The sequence below is a fragment of the Chanodichthys erythropterus genome, chromosome 14, assembly GCF_024489055.1.
Source record: "Chanodichthys erythropterus isolate Z2021 chromosome 14, ASM2448905v1, whole genome shotgun sequence".
Classification (NCBI taxonomy): domain Eukaryota; kingdom Metazoa; phylum Chordata; class Actinopteri; order Cypriniformes; family Xenocyprididae; genus Chanodichthys; species Chanodichthys erythropterus.
The window spans coordinates 46243785-46263236 of record NC_090234.1 but is presented as its reverse complement, the minus strand read 5'-3'; positions in this window follow the sequence as shown (position 1 = coordinate 46263236).

The following is a 19452-nucleotide window of genomic DNA, read 5'->3' as shown; positions in this document are numbered from 1 at the left end:
AGAGGACTGTGAAACAAAACCCATTCAAAAATGTGGGGGAGATTCATAAAAAGTGGACTGCAGCTGGAGTCAGTGCTTCAAGAACCACTACGCACAGACATATGCAAGACATGGGTTTCAGCTGTCGCATTCCTTGTGTCAAGACACTCTTGAACAACAGACAGTGTCAGAAGCGGCTCGCCTGGGCTAAAGACAAAAAGGATTGGACTGCTGCTGAGTGGTCCAAAGTTATGTTCTCTGATGAAAGTAAATTTTGCATTTCCTTTGGAAATCAGGGTCCCAGAGTCTGGAGGAAGAGAGGAGAGGCACACAATCCATGTTGCTTGAGGTCCAGTGTAAAGTTTCCACAGTCAGTGATGGTTTGGGGTGCCATGTCATCTGCTGGTGTTGGTCCACTGTGTTTTCTGAGGTCCAAGGTCAACACAGCCATATACCAGGAAGTTTTAGAGCACTTCATGCTTCCTGCTGCTGACCAACTTTATGGAGATGCAGATTTCATTTTCCAACAGGACTTGGCACCTGCACACAGTGCCAAAGCTACCAGTAACTGGTTTAAGGACCATGGTATCCCTGTTCTTATCTGGCCAGCAAACTCGCCTGACTTTAACCCCATAGAAAATCTATGGGGTATTGTGAAGAGGAAGATGCGATTTGCCAGACCCAACAATGCAGAAGACCACTATCAGAGCAACCTAGGCTCTCATAACACTTGAGCAGTGCCACAGACTGATCGACTCCATGCCACGCCGCATTGCTGCAGTAATTCAGGCAAAAGGAGCCGCAACTAAGTATTGAGTGCTGTACATGCTCATACTTTTCATGTTCATATTTTTCAGTTGGCCAAGATTTCTAAAAATCCTTTCTTTGTATTGGTCTTAAGTAATATTCTAATTTTCTGAGATACTGAATTTGGGATTTTCCTTAGTTGTCAGTTATAATCATCAACATTAAAAGAAATAAACATTTGAAATATATCAGTCTGTGTGTAATAAATTAATATAATGTACAAGTTTCACTTTTTGAATGGAATTAGTGAAACAAATAAACTTTTTGATGATATTCTAATTATATGACCAGCACCTGTAAATAGTATGATGGTGTTCACTATGACAAATTTCTGGAAACACTTTCTATGAAGAACATTCTTATAATGAATTATAGCCTTAATTTATAAGTATTACTATAAATATATTTATAATCTATAAAAATATTTATAAAGACTCATTAAGACCTATACTGTATTATAAGAACAGTAATAGTTACATTTATATTATTTTCATAATTATTATAAGCCATGCATTTGCTTTTTCAGTGTGCATGTTCATAATCCATTATACACATAATTATAAATGATCAAATATAAAACTGTTCCAGAGACACTTGTTTGCTGTAGCAATTAGTTATTAATAATTATGTATTTAACAGCTGTTTGCATTAGAGGTCATGAATGGTAATTTTGATTTATTAAAATCTATATCTCCTCAGTCATATGGTATTACTACTGGAATTATACTAATATATATATATATATATATATATATATATATATATATATATATATATATATATATATATATATATATATATATATATATTGTTGCAGTGTTTTGCCATTATGTAACATTTCAGCTGTTATTTTCCCCCATTATTTTATTACAGAAATTGTTGTTCAGTAGTTACACTTACAAGTAAAGTATTTAAAAGCACATCTTCATGATTTCTTAACATTTTCTTTAGGAAAATTGTGTTCATTTTGTGAACATCCTGTGTTTTCACTTTACTTAAAGCCATCAATGATGCATTTCTAGAGATTAGTAACTGTATTATTATTCATAATGAGTATTTATAAGAACACAACACGGCTATTAATAACAATATATTCAACTATTTGACAGAAATAAATCGGAATTACTAAAAAGTCATTTTAACTATAACATAATAACATTATAGCAATGCAGGTTGCATCTTTATAAATACGTTTATGGAACCATACAACAATAAATCACTATATAATAGATTATGAATGTGCATTAAAAAAGAAAATGCATGACTAATTATAAAAATAATATAAATGTAACTAGAACTGTTCTCATAATGCAGTGTAGGTCTTAATGACTGTTTATAAATATGTTTATAAAATAGTAATACTTACTTATAAATAAGTATAAATGAAGCTATGATTTACTTTGAAGACCATGCTTATAATGAATTATCATTATAAGCATGGTCTTCATAGAAAGTTTTACCAAAATTCCAAATAGAAAAAGTACACTTCACTTAATTAACTGAAAAAAATGAAGTGTGGAATGTTGGATACTTCATGCACTCAACCGCTTATGTACCTATCAGACTCAGATGTTGAATGACAGAATAACCTTATAAAATTCATGGATATGTTTGGTTCGTGCGATAAATCCTGCCTCTCTTGTTTTCGTGCACATTCAGGAATCTGAATGAACAAAATTATTACATTAATGGGAAGGCAAATGCTGTGTTCACGCTATCTCATAATTACCTCAAACTGTCTGTCAAACCTCATAACTCCACCCTGCCACTATCCTGAACTTTTATTGAAAGTGTCTGAGACACTAATGGGGAACACCTCCGTGTGTCTGGTATCTGAAGCAACTGGCAACATCCAATGACATCATACTAGTGCGACCAGGAAGTATATAAGGGATGCCTAAAGAACATGTCATCCACTTATCATCTGAATAACTGTTTGCAGGCACCCTGGAGACATGGCAGGGAGACGCAGTGTCTCGTTTTCTGTTCTCAGGGAACCAGGGTTACAGTCACAACCAGAGATGTTCCCTTTCGAAAGAGAACTCACACTGTGTCCTGAGGCACTAATTGGGAATGAAATACCCATGCCACCATTCTGAGGGGAGTGCATGCCAAGAAATAGCTTCTGACTGAGCACAAATAATGGCAGTCTACCCCTTCTAGTCACAATCTAGGCTGTCAGTGACAATACTCCCTACGGCCACTGCCCAGGCTATCATGCCCCAAAGCTGAAGTGCCTTTGTATAGAAGGACTTGTCAAAGGCTACTCAAGGCTGGGAACCAGCACCTTTGTCATGTACTCAGCATATCGCTTTCTACCCTTAAAACAAGGGGGATCAAATATCAAATATATATGTGAAGGGGTTCCTTTAAGGGAGTAGGGCCAAGGGTCCGAAAGGAGCCCTGACCAGTCACTTTTAGGGGGACATAGTGTCAACCCCTAGAGCCACCAGGGAGGCTGACCTAGTTTACTCGTGACCAGGTTTAACCAACAACCTGTCTGTTCATGGAACTGAGAGTCTTACATAACTTCCTAGAGAGGCCTCCTCATCAGCCTAGTTGAATAGATATTTGATTCCCCTTGTTTTAAGGGTAGAAGCGATATGCTGAGTACATGACTCATGTTGGCAATGCGAACACGTATTCCAAGCCTGCAATACCTCTAGCAGAAATAGCCACTATAGGTATTGCAGGCTTGGAATACTTCTTTGCATTGTCAACATGAGTCGTGTGCTCAGCATATTGCTTTCTACCCTTAAAACAAGGGGAATCAAATACTCAGTCAAGGCCTACTACTCCAGCATAACACGGCCACAGGCCAGGGGCTAATGCTTGAGCTATAAGGGAGCGTACTCAACCTGCCATGAAAGGAGGGAGTACTTGATGCACTCGACCTGAGCATCACTGGTGTCGGGCACACGTGGGGTACAGAGCTCTGGGAGCAAAATGAGTTAGACCCGAGACAAGGCTCAAGGGTGAAGGCCTGAGCAAAAGACTGCTGCTCCAAGACGAGTATTAAATGTCTGAGCTCAGGTCTGGAGGAATGGAGGCCTCAACAGGAAGAAAATACCACAGCAGAGGCCTGTAACACTGGACCCTGCGAACTGATAATAATCAAGGAGCTTTTGGTGAAGAGATTGCTCTAAAGCCTCAACTAGACTACTACCAAAACTATAGAGAGCGGAGGCTTCAGCATAGTGCTCTCTAAATAAGAGGAAGCCTAACAACGCTCAAAAGACAACCACAGGGGAGACTTTCTAAAAAACCTACAACACCTGGCTATTTGTCTGTGCCTAACACCACTAGGGAACTGTAGCTCCGCATATCGCTTTTACTCTAGTATCAAGAGGAGTCTCAGCTCAACCTAGGCAGATTGAGGAGGCCGCAAGACCTGCTACTCGCATTTTTATCCCAATGTAGAAGGAGGACCCCAGCCGGGGACAACTCTCACAGTGAGATGAGGCATGCTAGGATCACTAGTTGCCAGTCTTAAGCTGGAGAGGCTCTCCTTAGGCATAGCCTACTCTGAGCTACTTCAGGCTAGGAGGCAGAAAAGCTACAGCAGAACTGCCTCTGTCTATAAAGATGTATTCCTAAACTACTAGTCTAGGCCAGATATTGGGGCGGCCCAAAAAGAAGGGCCGGACACACACGCACGCAAGACCTTCCTGGAACTCAATAGAGAGAAGACTTTAGCCTAACGACTCTCAAAAGAAAGGAGGCTGGCTCATTCAACACAGGCGAACTGACCACCTGGAGATCAGTGGAGTGGTGGTTTCAACATAATGACTCCCTAAGTGAGAGAAAACCAACACACTCACCAAAGGGAATATCAAGGTGAAAAAAACAGTTTTGAGTTGCAAATGATGATTCATTTGAAATTGTCCAGCGACATCCTGTGATATGTGATTCATCTAAATTTAAATGTTGATTATGAGTCCAAATATTTTATGATTACATGATTATTTATACAATTTTTTTTTATTTTTTTTTACTTTTAATTTAACATTGGACAGTGTTTTTCTTTGGAAGTCAGTTGCCGTTTTTGACACCTGTTGTGTTTCTGTAATCTGTTTCATCAAACCCTAACTTTCAGTAAAGATTCAAGCTGGACTTTGATATAATAACCACTTGTATTTATAGCCCTGTGTTCAATTCCTCAATTTGTTGGTTAATGTCTTTGTTTTAGTGCAAAGTTGTTTTAGTGCTGTTTGATTAACGTTTGGTTCCTTTTATTTAATAATACTGCAAAAGATCCTCTACTCAACACTTCCCTGTAAATGTTACATCAATGCTTCAGTAATGTACCAACGAACAGGTTCCCTTGAGAAAAATTAGCATGTCCTTGTCACAGACATGTCAGGTTCCAACATCCACCAATCACAGCGCACACCATCCCCAGAGTACCGATCACCGCCACCTGCACCTCATCATTGCACTCATTAACAGCACCATAAAGAGCACACACACACACAGCACTCCATGTTAATGCTTACCTCAAGGACTCCTTACTCCATACTTACCTGTCTCCAGCGTGTCTCCTTCCCTCTGTGTGCCTCATCTTCTGTGTGTGAGTGCTCCAGCCATCTCCAGCCATCTCCAGCAATCTCCAAACTCCAGCATGTTCAAAGATATCCACATCTGAAAGGAAAAGGACAGTAACTATCTCCATTCTACTCATCCATTCATCTATTAATTCATCACTGCTTACCTGTTCACTGCTCCTTGCTCTACTGGTGTCAATAAAACTACAGTTACCCATTTACATCTGTGTCTGACTCCTGTGTACCGTAACAGAAGACCGGACCAATACCGCAGACCCAGTATGAGCCCTGGTGGATGCGCTTCGGTGAACTCTTACCACCAATCCACTGTCACCATCTCCAGCCACTTCTCCTTCACCTGCACCAGCGAACACCTCTGTCAACACCACCAGCTCTCCCTCACCGCCGTTGTACGACAGTCCCATGGCCAAACCAGCGGATTCCTGCTGCAGTGCGAACTGGTCCTGGAGATGCAGCCGCACCTGTACCCGAGCGATACCTCCAAAATCGCCTTCCTCATCTCCCAGTTAAGCAGCAAAGCATTAAAATGGGCCGATTCCATCTGGTCACAACACAGTGCAGTCACGCAATCCTACTCTGTGTTTATTTCCCATTTCCGGGAGGTGTTCGGGAAACCGATTACAGACTTGTCTGCTGGTGAGAAACTCTACAATCTTAAACAAGGCTCTATGTCTATTTACAATTATGCTTTTCAATTCAGGACGCTTGCTGCTGTTAGCAGATGGAACGAACAAGCTCTGATAACCACATATCGTCAAGGATTGGAACCTCGGGTACGGCTGCATCTCGCTGCATACGAGGATTCCATCAGCCTCGAAGTTCATCCAGCTTTCCATCCGCTGCGCCACTCGTATGCAGGCGTGCCTCCAAGAGCACCAGGACCAGTCACTTCCCAACATGCTCCTCTGCCGGTCCGAACCCGTCAGCTCCCCAGAACCAGCCAGCTAACCTATGGATGTAGAAAACTCTCGTTTAACCCCTTCTGAGCGGCATCGTTGGCTGACCCTGAACCTGTGCATGTATTGTGGCGCTCCCAGGCATGCGATTGTGGTGTGCCTAACACGACCTCCTCGACCCATGGTAAGTGCCATCATCCCTTCTCATCAGAAAATGAAACCTCTCACCACTGTCATCAATCTTACTGCCGCTGATATCTCCCTTACAGTGGTTGCGCTCCTCGACTCAGGGTCAGCCAGCAACTTCGTCTCCGGCGCCCTCTGCCGGCAGCTTCATCTCAAGACCTCTCCGTCTCTGATCTACCAGATCAACTCCATAACTGGCAAGCCTCTCAGCCATAAGCACGTCCGTACAGTGGCAGGACCTCTCAAGTTGCAAGTCGGTCTTCTACATCAAGAGGAACTACATCTGCTGGTTCTGGAGGATTCCACTGCTGACGTGGTTCTGGGGCGACCCTGGTTGGAGCAGCACAATCCGACCATCTCCTGGAAGACTGGCGAAATCCTGAAGTGGGGCGAAACCTGTTTCTCTCGGTGCCTGGCTGAACTTCCCGTACCACGAACTCCACCTTCTGATCTCTCCCTCTCTGCAACATCCATTGAGAGCCCTGTTGAGAAACGCTCCATCGACATTCCCAAATGTTACGCCCCCTTCAGCGACGTCTTCTGCTCCTTGGGCTTCCAAGCTGCCTCCACACCGACCATGGGACTATGCCATAGATCTGCTTCCGGGTGAACCAGTGCCAAAGGGTAAGATCTACCCATTATCCATCCCAGAGGAGAAGGCCATGGAGGATTTAATCAAGGAGGCCCTTGCTCAAGGATACATCTGGCCGTCTACTTCCCCTGCTGCTTCCAGCTTCTTCTTCGTGGCTAAAAAGGACAAAGGCTTGCGGCCCTGTATTGACTATCGCTCACTCAACAAGATCACCGTTAAATTCAGATATCCCCTTCCACTCGTCCCAGCGGCCCTGGAACATCTCAGTGGTGCCACTGTGTTCACGAAGTTGGACCTCCGCAGCGCGTATAACCTCATCCGGATACGTGAGGGGGACAAGTGGAAGACCGCCTTCATTACTCCTACTGGCCACTATGAATACCTCGTGATGCCGTATGGCCTGGTCAACGCCCCTTCCGTATTCCAGGACTTCATTCATGAGGTGCTCCGGGAGTTTCTCCATCGCTTCGTCCTAGTATACATTGACATACTCATCTACTCCCGGAGCCAGGCCGAACATCGCCGACACGTTGCGGAGTTCCTCACCCGCCTTCGTCAGTTCCACTTGTTCCTCAAAGCAGAAAAGTGCTCCTTCCATCAGCCTACTGTGTCATTCCTGGGATACATCATTGACCACAGTGGCATCCGGATGGACGAGAGGAAGGTGAAATCCATCACAAACTGGCCAGAACCCTAAACCATTAAAGAATTACAATGCTTCCTTGGATTCGCAAACTTCTATCGCCGGTTTATCAAAGACTACAGCTCCATCACCCATCCTCTCACCAGTCTCCTCAGAAATAAGCCCAAGTCTCTGTCCTGGAATCCAGCAGCCACCAACGCTTTCAATCGCCTCAAGGAAGCCTTCACCACCGCTCCCTTACTCGTCCACCCTGATCCAGAGCTGCCCTTCATCGTAGAGGTGGATGCCTCTACCACCGGAGTGGGAGTGGTGTTGTCACAGCAGCAGGGGACGCCACATAGACTCCACCCGTGGCGCCTTCTCCTGCAAGCTCAGCCCGGCAGAAGTCAACTACGACACCGGTGACAGGGAACTCCTCGCTGTGAAGCTTGCTCTGGAAGAGTGGAGGCATTGGCTGGAGGGAGCCAAAAATGCGTTCCTGGTTCTGACAGATCACAAAAACCTAGAGTATCTCCGTGCTGCCAAAAGATTAAATCCAAGACAAGCTCGTTGGGCCATGTTCTTCTCCCGGGTTAACTACACCATCTCCTATCGACCTGGCTCAAAGAATACAAAAGCAGATGCTCTCTCCCGTCTCCATGCTCCTGAAGAGAAAACGGAAGAACCTGAGCCAATCATCCCGAGCTCACTCATCGTAAGCCCCATCACTTGGTCAGAAGAGAACATTCCCTCCTTCAATGCCTCCACGAACCCTCCACTGGGCTGTCCACCTGGCTTGCTCTACATCACCCGGACACAACGCACTCCAACCATCCACTCAGTTCACACGTCACTAGGCACTGGTCACCCCGGTGTAATGAAACCCTCTTGTTGCTGAAAGAACGCTTCTGGTGGCCAGGGATGGCAGCCAATGTCAGAAGGTACGTGCAGGGCTGTCGGGAGTGCGCCATCTCCAAAAGTCCTTGTCATCTGCCAGCTGGGAAACTCCTTCCTCTGCCCGTTCCCAACCGACCATGGTCACACCTAGGGGTGGATTTCATAACGAACCTTCCTGCTTCCAATGGAAATACCTGCATCCTAGTCATCATAGCTCGTTTCTCCAAATCTTGTCATCTCATTCCACTAAGAGGATTACCCACTGCCATGGAAATGGCTGAAATGCTCTTCAACCATGTGTTCAGGTATTTCGGAATACCAGAGGACACTGTATCAGACAGAGGACCCCAATTCATCTCTAGAGTATAGAAAGCATTCCACTCACTCCTAGGTGTGGCCGTCAGTCTAACATCGGGGTACCATCCGCAGTCAAACGGGCAGATGGAAAGGAAGGTCCAGGGGTTTGGCTGCTTCCTCCGTACCTTCTGTTATGACCACCAGGACTCTTGGAACCAGTTTTTGGGTTGGGCCAAGTACGCCCAGAACTCTCTCCGGCAGTCGACTACAGGACTCACTCCATTCCAGTGCATACTCGGCTACCAACCCCCACTGTTCCCCTGGACCGGGGAACCATCTAACGTTCCGGCAGTGGATTACTGGTTCAGAGAGAGCGAGAGGGTCTGGGACTCAGCTCACCACCAGCTGCAACAAGCCCTGCGCAGACGCAGGATGACAGCGGACCTGCGGTGCTCCAACACCCCTGTCTTCCAGCCCGGACAGAAGGTATGGCTATCGACACAGGACATCAGACTGCGTCTGCCCTGCAAGAAGCTGAGTCCCAGGTTCATTGGCCCATTTCCCATCGTCAAGCAGATCATCCCGGTCACATACCAACTCCAACTTCCACTAGGGTATCGTATTCACCCAACTTTCCACATCTCACTCCTCAAGCCTTATCACCCTTTTATTCTCTCCACAGGGCCTGACGTGACTCCCGCCGAACCCCCCCTTCCACTCATCCTGGAAAATGTGCAGCATATGAGGTTCGCTAGATCTTGGACTCCCGGCGTCGTGGTGGTCAGCTGGAGTACTTGGTCGATTGGGAAGGGGTCCTCACTCAGGGGCGGGCTGTGGAGGAGGGGGTATTGTCACAGACATGTCAGGTTCCAACATCCACCAATCACAGCGCACACCATCCCCGGAGTACCGATCACCTGCACCTCATCATTGCACTCATCAACAGCACCATAAAGAGCACACACAGCACTCCATGTCCAATCTCGTTTGCATATACTCACATTAATGCTTACCTCAAGGACTCCTTACTCCATACTTACCTGTCTCCAGCGTGTCTCCTTCCCTCTGTGTGCCTCGTCTTCTGTGTGAGTGCTCCAGCCATCTCCAGCTATCTCCAAACTCCAGCGTGTTCACAGATATCCACATCTGAAAGGAAAAGGACAGTAACTATCTCCATTCTACTCATCCATTCATCTATTAATTCATCACTGCTTACGTGTTCACTGCTCGCTCTACTGGTGTCAATAAAACTACAGTTACCTGTTTACATCTGTGTCTGACTCCTGTGTACCGTAATAGTCCTGTACCTGATATTTATTGAAATGAATTTGAGATGAGAGCAGAATCACAAGCTTGTGAATCAAATAATTTTTTTCAGTTAATGTTTAATGTTAATGTTTCAGTTTATTTATTTTTTTTTGTTTGTTTTGTTTTGGTTAAAGGGTCAGTTCACACAAAAATGAGAATTCTGTCATTTATTACTCACCCTCATTTCATTCCAAACCCCTAAGACTTAATTCATCTTCGGAACACAAATGAAGAGGTTTTTTTTTTTTTCTTTTCAATTTGAACAATTTCTGTCCCTCCATTGATATGCAACTACCACTTTGATGCTTCAAAAAGTTCATAAAGAGATTGTAAAACTAATTAATATGAATTGAGCAGTTTAGTCCAAATTTTCTAAAGAGACACAATGGCTTTATACACTGAACAAATTTAGGCTTTTATTCACATATAAATATTCATCAACTCACACATCAGTTGTGGTAAATGGAAGCTCAAGCATATTTGCTTTTATGTGTGAGAACTACTTAAAGGGTTAGTTCACCCAAAAATGAAAATTATATAATTTATTACTCACCCTCATGCCGTTTCACAACCTTGAGACCTTCGCTGATCTTCGGAACACAAATTAAGATATTTTTTGTTTAAATCCGATGGCTCAGTGAGGCCTGTATCACCAGCAATAACACTCCCTTTTTCAATGCCCAGAAAGTTACTAAAAACATATTTAAAACAGTTCATGTGACAATAGTTGTTCAACCTTAATATTATGAAGCGACGAGAATACTTTTTGTGCACCAAAAATAACAAAATAGCGACTTTATTCCACAATATCTAGTGAAGGGCGATCTCAGAACACAGATTCATGAAGATTCAAATCTTTATGAATCATTTGTTTCGAATCAGCAAAATAGCTGATATGATTGATAATTACAAGCATGTTGCCCAAAACAAACAAGCAAACAACCATACAAAAAAAAAACGCAGCAACAACAACAAACATATCCATGAATGACATGCTGTCTGGAAGTGAAGACTGAGTTACAGCATCTGTAAAACCACATTCTCCCATCTTAAAAATATATCTAAACTACGACATATGCTCTCAATGAAAAATGCAGAACAGTTAGTTCATGCGTTCATGACCTCAAGGCTAGATTATTGTAACGCTTTACTGGGTGGGTTGTTCTGCTCGCCTGATAAATAAACTACAGCTCATACAAAATGCAGCAGCTAGAGTTCTTACTAGAACTAGGAAGTATGACCATATTAGTCCAGTTCTGTCAGCACTGCATTGGCTTCCTGTTAAACATTGTATAGATTTTAAAATTTTGCTAATTACTTACAAAGCACTAAATGGTTTAGCTCACCAGTACCTGAGTGAGCTCTTAAAGCATTATAGTCCTTCACGTCTATTGCGATCTCAGAATTAGGGCCAGCTGATAATACCTAGAATATCAAAATCAACCGCAGGCGGTAGATCCTTCTCCTATTTGGCACCTAAACTCTGGAACAATCTTCCTAGCATTGTTCGGGAAGCAGACACACTCTGTCAGTTTAAATCTAGACTAAAAACGCATCTCTTTAACCTGGCATACACATAACACATCATCAATTAATATTTTCAGATCCGTTAAAGGATTATTAGCCTGCATAAATTAAGTCAGCCGGAACCGGGAATACTTCCTATAACACCAGATGTACTCATTACATCAGAAGAAGAATGGCATCTATGCTAATATTAGTCTTTCTGTTTATTCCGATGTTTACCGTAGTCAACCGGGTGGAGGGGATGTGCGTCTTATGCGAATGAGTCCCAGGACTTTAATATGAATAAGATAGTATCACTAACATGCAGACAAAACTTGTTTAAAAAAAAAAAAAAAAAAAAAACATTTCTAAGAATGACAATACTATATGCTGTCCTCCATCATTTTGACTTTCCATTTAAAAAAAAGTCAAAAAACGGCTTTTCAACACAGTCTAAATTTGAATTCGACCTATTTGACATTTATTCACATCTTGTGCAGTAGCCTATCTTAAAATGTGCAGACGGAGTCGTTTTTTTTTTTTTCAGAAAACCATTATGACTCATTTAAAATTCTACTTATTGTGCTACTTACATTACTGCATGCATACGTTTCAGAAACTTGAGAAACGGCAGAAAAGAATACCGGTCAAATATCATCGCTAAGACATGTCATGGACTATTTTGTGGTCCATTTATTCAGATTCTTAATGATTTTCAGTACATTTAAAATAGATAGGCTATAGCAAGTTATTGACAACATTAATAATATACTTAATTTTTCTGAACATATACACAGATTCTGTCTCGCGCACAGACGTGCGTGCGAGCCTTTGAAAGTATTTGGCTACAGAAAGACGCGTTCGGCGTGTGCACTGCGCACTATCTAGTGGAATTTTGTTTTTAAGCACTTAATTCACTCTCGCATGGACTGTTGTACAGTACACACACTGTCCATGCCATCATGAAAATTGGGCTGCACGCGGACGGGGAGTGCGGACGTCCGCAAACCCTCCTGATGATGAATGTTCGTGATGCGCCCGAAGTATACTTTGGGGTTAAGCCCATAATAGCGGGCCCCCAATCCGCCCGGGCCCATATGCACGTGCATACCTTGCATGCCCAGACGCTACGCCACTGGACCTGCGCCTTGACACGACCACAACGCAGCCCAGAAGTATCAGCAGAGATTGAGTCAACTAGATCATTCATCGTGAAGGCCTCATCAACACGACAACCAGTGGCACAGTTCCTCAACAACCGTCCATACTGGCGTGATGAATACGATCCTCAACTGGATGGAACTGAAATAAATACTTTGAATGTTGCGATCCTATCGGACTTATGATAGCAACCTGAATCGTAACAAAGCACTGTTCGCCAGAGGAGAACTGGCTCGCCGACTAAGCCTGGTTTCTCCTAAGGTTTTCTTCTCCATTTTAACACATATTTGCCACTTGTTTGCCACCTGATGTCACCTGTTGGAGTTTGGGTTCCCATTCAGTCGGTCACGTTCGACGTACGTCGGACAGACCGACGAATAGGAATCTCGCTAGAGAGGCCAATCTACTTCGAGTGTAACTAAACGAGCCAATGCACATTGGCATGCAATCATATGCATCAGCTGCTCGCCTCGCAGCGCGGGTATATAATGAGCAGCAGGTGCGTTGCATCTTCAGCTTTTCGCTTCGGAGCCGAACGGTGTTGTTCCTGTTCTCTGCAAGCGAGTGTCTGCTAGAAGACGAGTCAAGCTTTTGGTTGAACTTCTCTTTTTTTCCGAGTGCGGGCGAACAGCACAGCAGCGGGGTCGACGTCCTCTCTTTTTCTGTTTCGTTTGCCGTTTTTGAGCAAATAGCTGTTTGACAGCGTCAGAAGGCTGTTCTCACGGCCGGTACGGTGCGCTTTTGAGCGCTGAAAAGCCGTTTTTACGGCTGGTAAGAGTGAGCGCCTTCAAAGAGAGAGAAAGCACATGACAGGCTGCACACAATCCCTGTCTGTGTTGCGGTGGCCGTTCCCCTGCGTGCTTCAGCACTTCTAAAAGAGTAAAGTCCCTGAAAGAGCTTACACAAGTAGATTCGCGTCTTTTTAAAGACGACATCCTACTTGTGTTTCTGGATGCGATCGTTCCTGTCCTCACTGACGGCCACGATCACCGTTTCGCATGTCTGGGCGCGTGCTGAAATGATGTTCGTGGGTGTTCATGTTTTCATATGAGAACATGATCACGTCGACACGCCGGTCGTGACTCTTCTTTCTCCGGGAAGCTTGAGTCTCCTCTGTTGTTGGCCAGCTGCCGCTTGTGTGTAAAAGCACAGCCGCGGCTCTGCCCGACACTCTGGGAGACCGCGGAGATCAGCGAGAGCAAACCTCTCGCTCCTCTGCGTGTCGTGTGCCGTCGAGCTGCCGGGCTGCAGCGCGGGTTGTCACGGCAACCCAGCGCTCGCTCTGCGCTCTAGATGCGCGGTTCCCTTGCGTAATCTCCATTGTAGCGCCCTCTCTGGTGCACCAGAAGAGGTCTACTTTGCTGATATGGCTTGGGTGACATGAGGTTGAGGGGTTCCTTCGGGGAACCAACCCCCTAGGGCCCCTCCCTCTCTAGCGCATTGCAAGCTGTGCAGTTTCTGGATTGGATTGCTGGTCCTTTTCATAGGGGAACCTAGCATTTCATTCAGAGCTCCAGCTGAGGGACAGACGTCGATTGCAGCATCGGAGAGAGTGCTGTTATGCTCTGGAAATGAGGGTGACGCTGCCCACTGTAATGGTGTGTGCTTATGCTGACTCAGATTCAGAGTTTACAGCCATGCTTTCCTGGGTCTTCCAGATGTGCATGGAAAACTTGGCAGTATGGGGGTATATTGGTGCCATAAATATGGAATGCCAAAGGTGCCAATCTGCATAAGTTTTTCCTCTCTCACTACCCTCTTGGATGGGGTGGCTGTACACAGACCACACCCACCCTGCATGTGAGGCCAAGGCACTCTTTTTGCATGAGGGTAGTTCTGTGCTGGGGTTGAGCTGCGCTTGTTGACTAACCGTGATCAAAGTCACGGCGCAGGCCCTCAGCCAGACGATGTCCACCTCCGTGGTCCAGAAGTGCCCCCTGGCTTACCTTGTGAGGTGTGAGAGGTTGTCAAGCTAAATGCTTTCTCAATGCTCCCATCTTACGAGGTGGCCTTTCGGTGACACTGTCGAGGACTGAGCCCAGCGGTTCTCCTCAGTTAGTAGTGGATAGGGGAGCTTCGCATGACAAACCATTGAGTTCCTCTTGGGCCGCCCCTCAGTCTGCTCGTCGCCAAGGGTGTCGTCCCCTGCAAGAAACTCCGGCCCAGCAGGCTCTGCTGTATCCATTGCGGGGAGATGACGCCTCCCGTCTCTGCAGCTGTTTAACTGGTTGGTGAGAATCACCCCTGAGACGGGCAACCCAGAGATGGGTGGGGCTGCTCTTCCACCCCTGGAGGAGGGCCAGGTGGTAAATCCTTTATTGGGTTTGTTTCTGTTCCGCCACTGACCCAAGAGGCAGCGGTACCCAAATTTTAAAGAGCAGTTCCTCCATTTCCAGGTCTGAAGAGGGTTTGGAGAGCAGTGGGAGGAGAAAAACCTCACCACTCTCATCCCCCTCTTCTGTCGCCAGCGGACAGCAGCGGGCAGCCAAAGCCTCGACTGCTCCCTCTGTCCATCCGTGGAGCCAGGTAAGTGTTGCCTAGCACACTGTGACGCCGCTTCGGGCCGCCTCACAAAGAGAGCCCCCCGAGCCGCGTCCCTGTGTTCCACCTCGCTGCCCTGCTGCGGGTACACCGGTGGTCCCTTTGGTCCTGCTTGTACGGTCTCTGCGAGCCGGGTTAGCGCTCCCCAGTCCGTCACGCTGGCTCCTTCGGACCATCAGGGTCGGCTTTGCGATTCAGTTCGCCCGGCTCCCCCCCCCAAGTTCAGGGACGTCCTCTTCACTACAGTGAAAGATGCCGATGCCCCTGTCCTGCGTGCGGAGATCGCAGTCCTACTGGCGAAGGACGCGATAGAGCCGGTCCCTCCAGCCGATTTGAGGTCGGGGTTCTACAGCCCCTACTTCATTGTACCCAGGAAAAGCGGCGGGTTACGACCGATCTTGGACCTGCGAGTTTTGAATCGGAGCCTCCACAAGCTACCATTCAAAATGCTCACGCAGAAACGCATTTTCGAGTGCATCCGTCCCCGAGATTGGTTTGCAGCGATTGACCTGAAGGACGCGTACTTCCATGTTTCAATTCTTCCGCGACACAGGCCATTCCTGAGATTCGCGTTCGAAGGTCAAGCATATCAGTACAGAGTCCTACCCGTCGGGCTGGCCCTGTCTCCCCGCGTCTTCACGAAAGTCGTGGAGGGAGCCCTTGTTCCCATGAGAGAACGGGGTGTTCGCATTCTCAACTATCTCGACGACTGGCTCATTCTAGCACAGTCCCGGGATCAGTTGTGCAAACACAGGGATTTGGTGCTCAGACACCTCAGCCAGTTGGGGCTTCAGGTCAACTGGGAAAAGAGCAAACTCGCCCCTGTGCAGAGGATCTCTTTTCTCGGTATGGAGTTGGATTCGGTCGAGCAGATAGCACGCCTCACAGAGGAACGTGCTCAGTCAGTGTTGAACTGCCTGAATACATTCAATGGCAGGACAGCGGTCCCACTGAAGTTCTTTCAGAGGCTCCTGGGGCATATGGCGGCTGCTGCGGCTGTAACACCGCTCGGTCTGCTTCATATGAGACCGCTTCAGCACTGGCTTCACGGCCGAGTCCCGAGATGGGCGTGGCAGCGCGGCACATTCCGGGTGCCAATCACTCAGGAGTGCCGCCGAACCTTCAGTCCGTGGTCGGACCCCTTGTTTCTTCGGGCAGGAGTGCCCCTAGAACAGGTGTCCCGGCATGCTGTGGTGTTCACAGATGCTTCTGCCACCGGCTGGGGTGCCACGTAATACGGGCATGCAGTCTCAGGGGTTTGGACGGGACCCCATCTGCATTGGCACATCAATTGCCTCGAGTTGCTGGCAGTACGCCTTGCTCTGAGCCGCCTCAAAGGCCTGCTTCAGGGCAAGCATGTACTGGTCCGTATGGACAACACTGCGACCGTTGCGTTCATCAACCGTCAAGGTGGTCTACGCTCCCGTCGCATGTCACAACTCGCCCGCCATCTCCTCCTGTGGAGTCGGAAGCATCTGAGGTCGCTTCGCGCCATTCATGTCTCCGGTGTGCTCAACCGTGTGGCCGACGAGCTATCACGAGCTGCGCTGCCAGGAGAGTGGCGACTCCACCCCCAGGTGGTTCAGCTGATCTGGAGAGAATTCGGAAAGGCTCAGGTAGACCTGTTTGCCTCACCAGAAACCTCCCACTGCCAGTTGTTTTACTCTCTGACCAAGGGGACACTCGGGACAGATGCACTGGCTCACAGCTGGCCCCGGGGCCTGCGCAAATATGCGTTTCCCCCAGTGAGCCTACTTGCACAGACCCTGTGCAAAGTCAGGGAGGACGAGGAGCAGGTCTTGTTAGTTGCGCCTTACTGGCCCAACCGGACCTGGTTCCCAGAACTCTCACTCCTCGCGACAGCCCCTCCCTGGCCCATCCCTCTGAGGAAAGACCTTCTTTCTCAGAGACGGGGCACTCTTTGGCACCCGCGTCCAGACCTCTGGAAACTCCATGTCTGGTCCCTTGGACGGGATGCGGAGGTTCTAGGTGACTTACCCCCTGAGGTACTTAACACCATCACTTCGGCACGTGCACTGTCTACGAGACGTGCTTACGCCTCCAAAGTGGAACCTGTTCGTCGAGTGGTGCTCTTCTCGCCGGGAAGACCCCCGAAGATGCTCGATCAGAGTCGTGCTTTCCTTCTTGCAGTAGGGTTGGAGCGTAGGCTGTCCCCCTCCAAACTCAAAATTCCATACTGCTGCTATATCCGCTAACCACGACCACTTAGAAGGCAAATCAGATGTTAAGAACTACATGGTCATCAGGTTCATTAGGTGGTCGAGACGGTTAAATCCTTCTCGTCCCCTCTCCATACCCTCTTGGGACCTCACTCTGGTGCTGAGAGCACTTCAGATTGCTCCCTTTGAGCCTTTGCTGTCAGCAGACTTAAAGATTCTGTCTATGAAGACTTTGCTGCTGGTGGCATTGGCCTCCATCAAGAGGGTAGGGGACCTGCAGTCATTTTCGGTCGACGAATCGTGCCTGGAGTTCGGGCCGGGTGATAGCCACGTGGTACTAAAACCCCGGCCTGGCTATGTGCCCAAGGTTCCTACCACTCCCTTCAGGGACCAGGTGGTGAGCCTGCAAGCGCTGCCCTCGGAGGAGGCAGACCCAGCCCTGGCTTTACTCTGTCCAGTCCGCGCTTTGCGACTGTACATAGACAGAACCTAAAGCCTCAGGACCTCAGACCAGCTCTTGTCTGTTATGGAGGCCAGCAGAAGGGAAAGGCTGTCTCCAAGCAGAGGATGGCCCACTGGATAGTGGATGCCATCGCCCTGGCTTACCAAGCTGAGGGTGTGCCCTGCCCGCTCAGGTTGCATGCTCACTCCACGAGAGGTGTCGCATCCTCCTGGGCGCTGGCTCGTGGCGCCTCGCTGACAGACATTTGTAGAGCTGCGGGCTGGGCGACACCTAACACGTTCGCTAGATACTATAGCCTTCGTGTCGAGCCGGTCTCCTCCCATGTTCTCGCCACAGGTCAGAGGCATGGAGAGGCCCCGGCTTAGTGTCGGCTTGCTGCGCTACATGCGCTTCTTTCTCCAGAGAGTCCCTACAAGGCAGACCCTGTCGAGTCCTCCGATATCCCTTCGGCAGCCGACGTGGCGGAGCGTCTGGCGCCAGGCCTATACTCCGTTGTATCCTTGAGAACCGGGTTTAGGCTGGGTTCCATATGTGTGACCCTACGGGGATCCCATATGGTTGGTTCCACGGTTGCTCCTAAACGAAGCCCGTGTCTTTCCCTCTGGGAGAACCTACCCTTCATCGGGTTGGAGTCACCCCAGCTCTTCCATATGTAGCACAGCCCTACAGGGTTAGTCCATATGTACTTCTCCACATAACTCCTTCGGGGAAGGATGTGGCTTCCGCAGCGTTCCTTTCCCAGCGAAGGGTACGCTTTCCCAGCGTTATCCAATAGTCTCACTGAATGGGTTTTGGGGAACAGCAGTGATCGACTCTCTCTGTGTTAGCCCTGTCCCACCATCCTCAGGCAAGGGGGTTCAGGTGGCTTGCAACAGAGCGCTGGAAGGGGGCAGCTCCTGTGGCGCTTTGGTAGGGATTCCTATTCGTCGGTCTGTCCGACGTACGTCGAACGTGACCGACTGAATGGGAACGTCTCGGTTACAAAGGTAACCCTCGTTCCCTGAAGGAGGGAACGGAGACGTACGTCCCGTCGCCACAGTCGCTGTACCCCGCTGATGCTGCCGCCTATCCGGTTCGGCTCCTCAGCGAAAACCTGAAGATGCAACGCACCTGCTGCTCATTATATACCCGCGCTGCGAGGCGAGCAGCTGATGCATATGATTGCATGCCAATGTGCATTGGCTCGTTTAGTTACACTCGAAGTAGATTGGCCTCTCTAGCGAGATTCCTATTCGTCGGTCTGTCCGACGTACATCTCCGTTCCCTCCTTCAGGGAACGAGGGTTACCTTTGTAACCGAGACGTTCCTTGCCGCTGTCGCCTTTGGCTTGGTTAGTTTGGGACACTTGACATTTGACTTGACATTTGATAATCAACAGTGCTTTGATCTGCCTGCATTGACACTATTCTTTAAGAGCTGCTGTGCAGCCAAAATAATGTACCAGTTATCAAT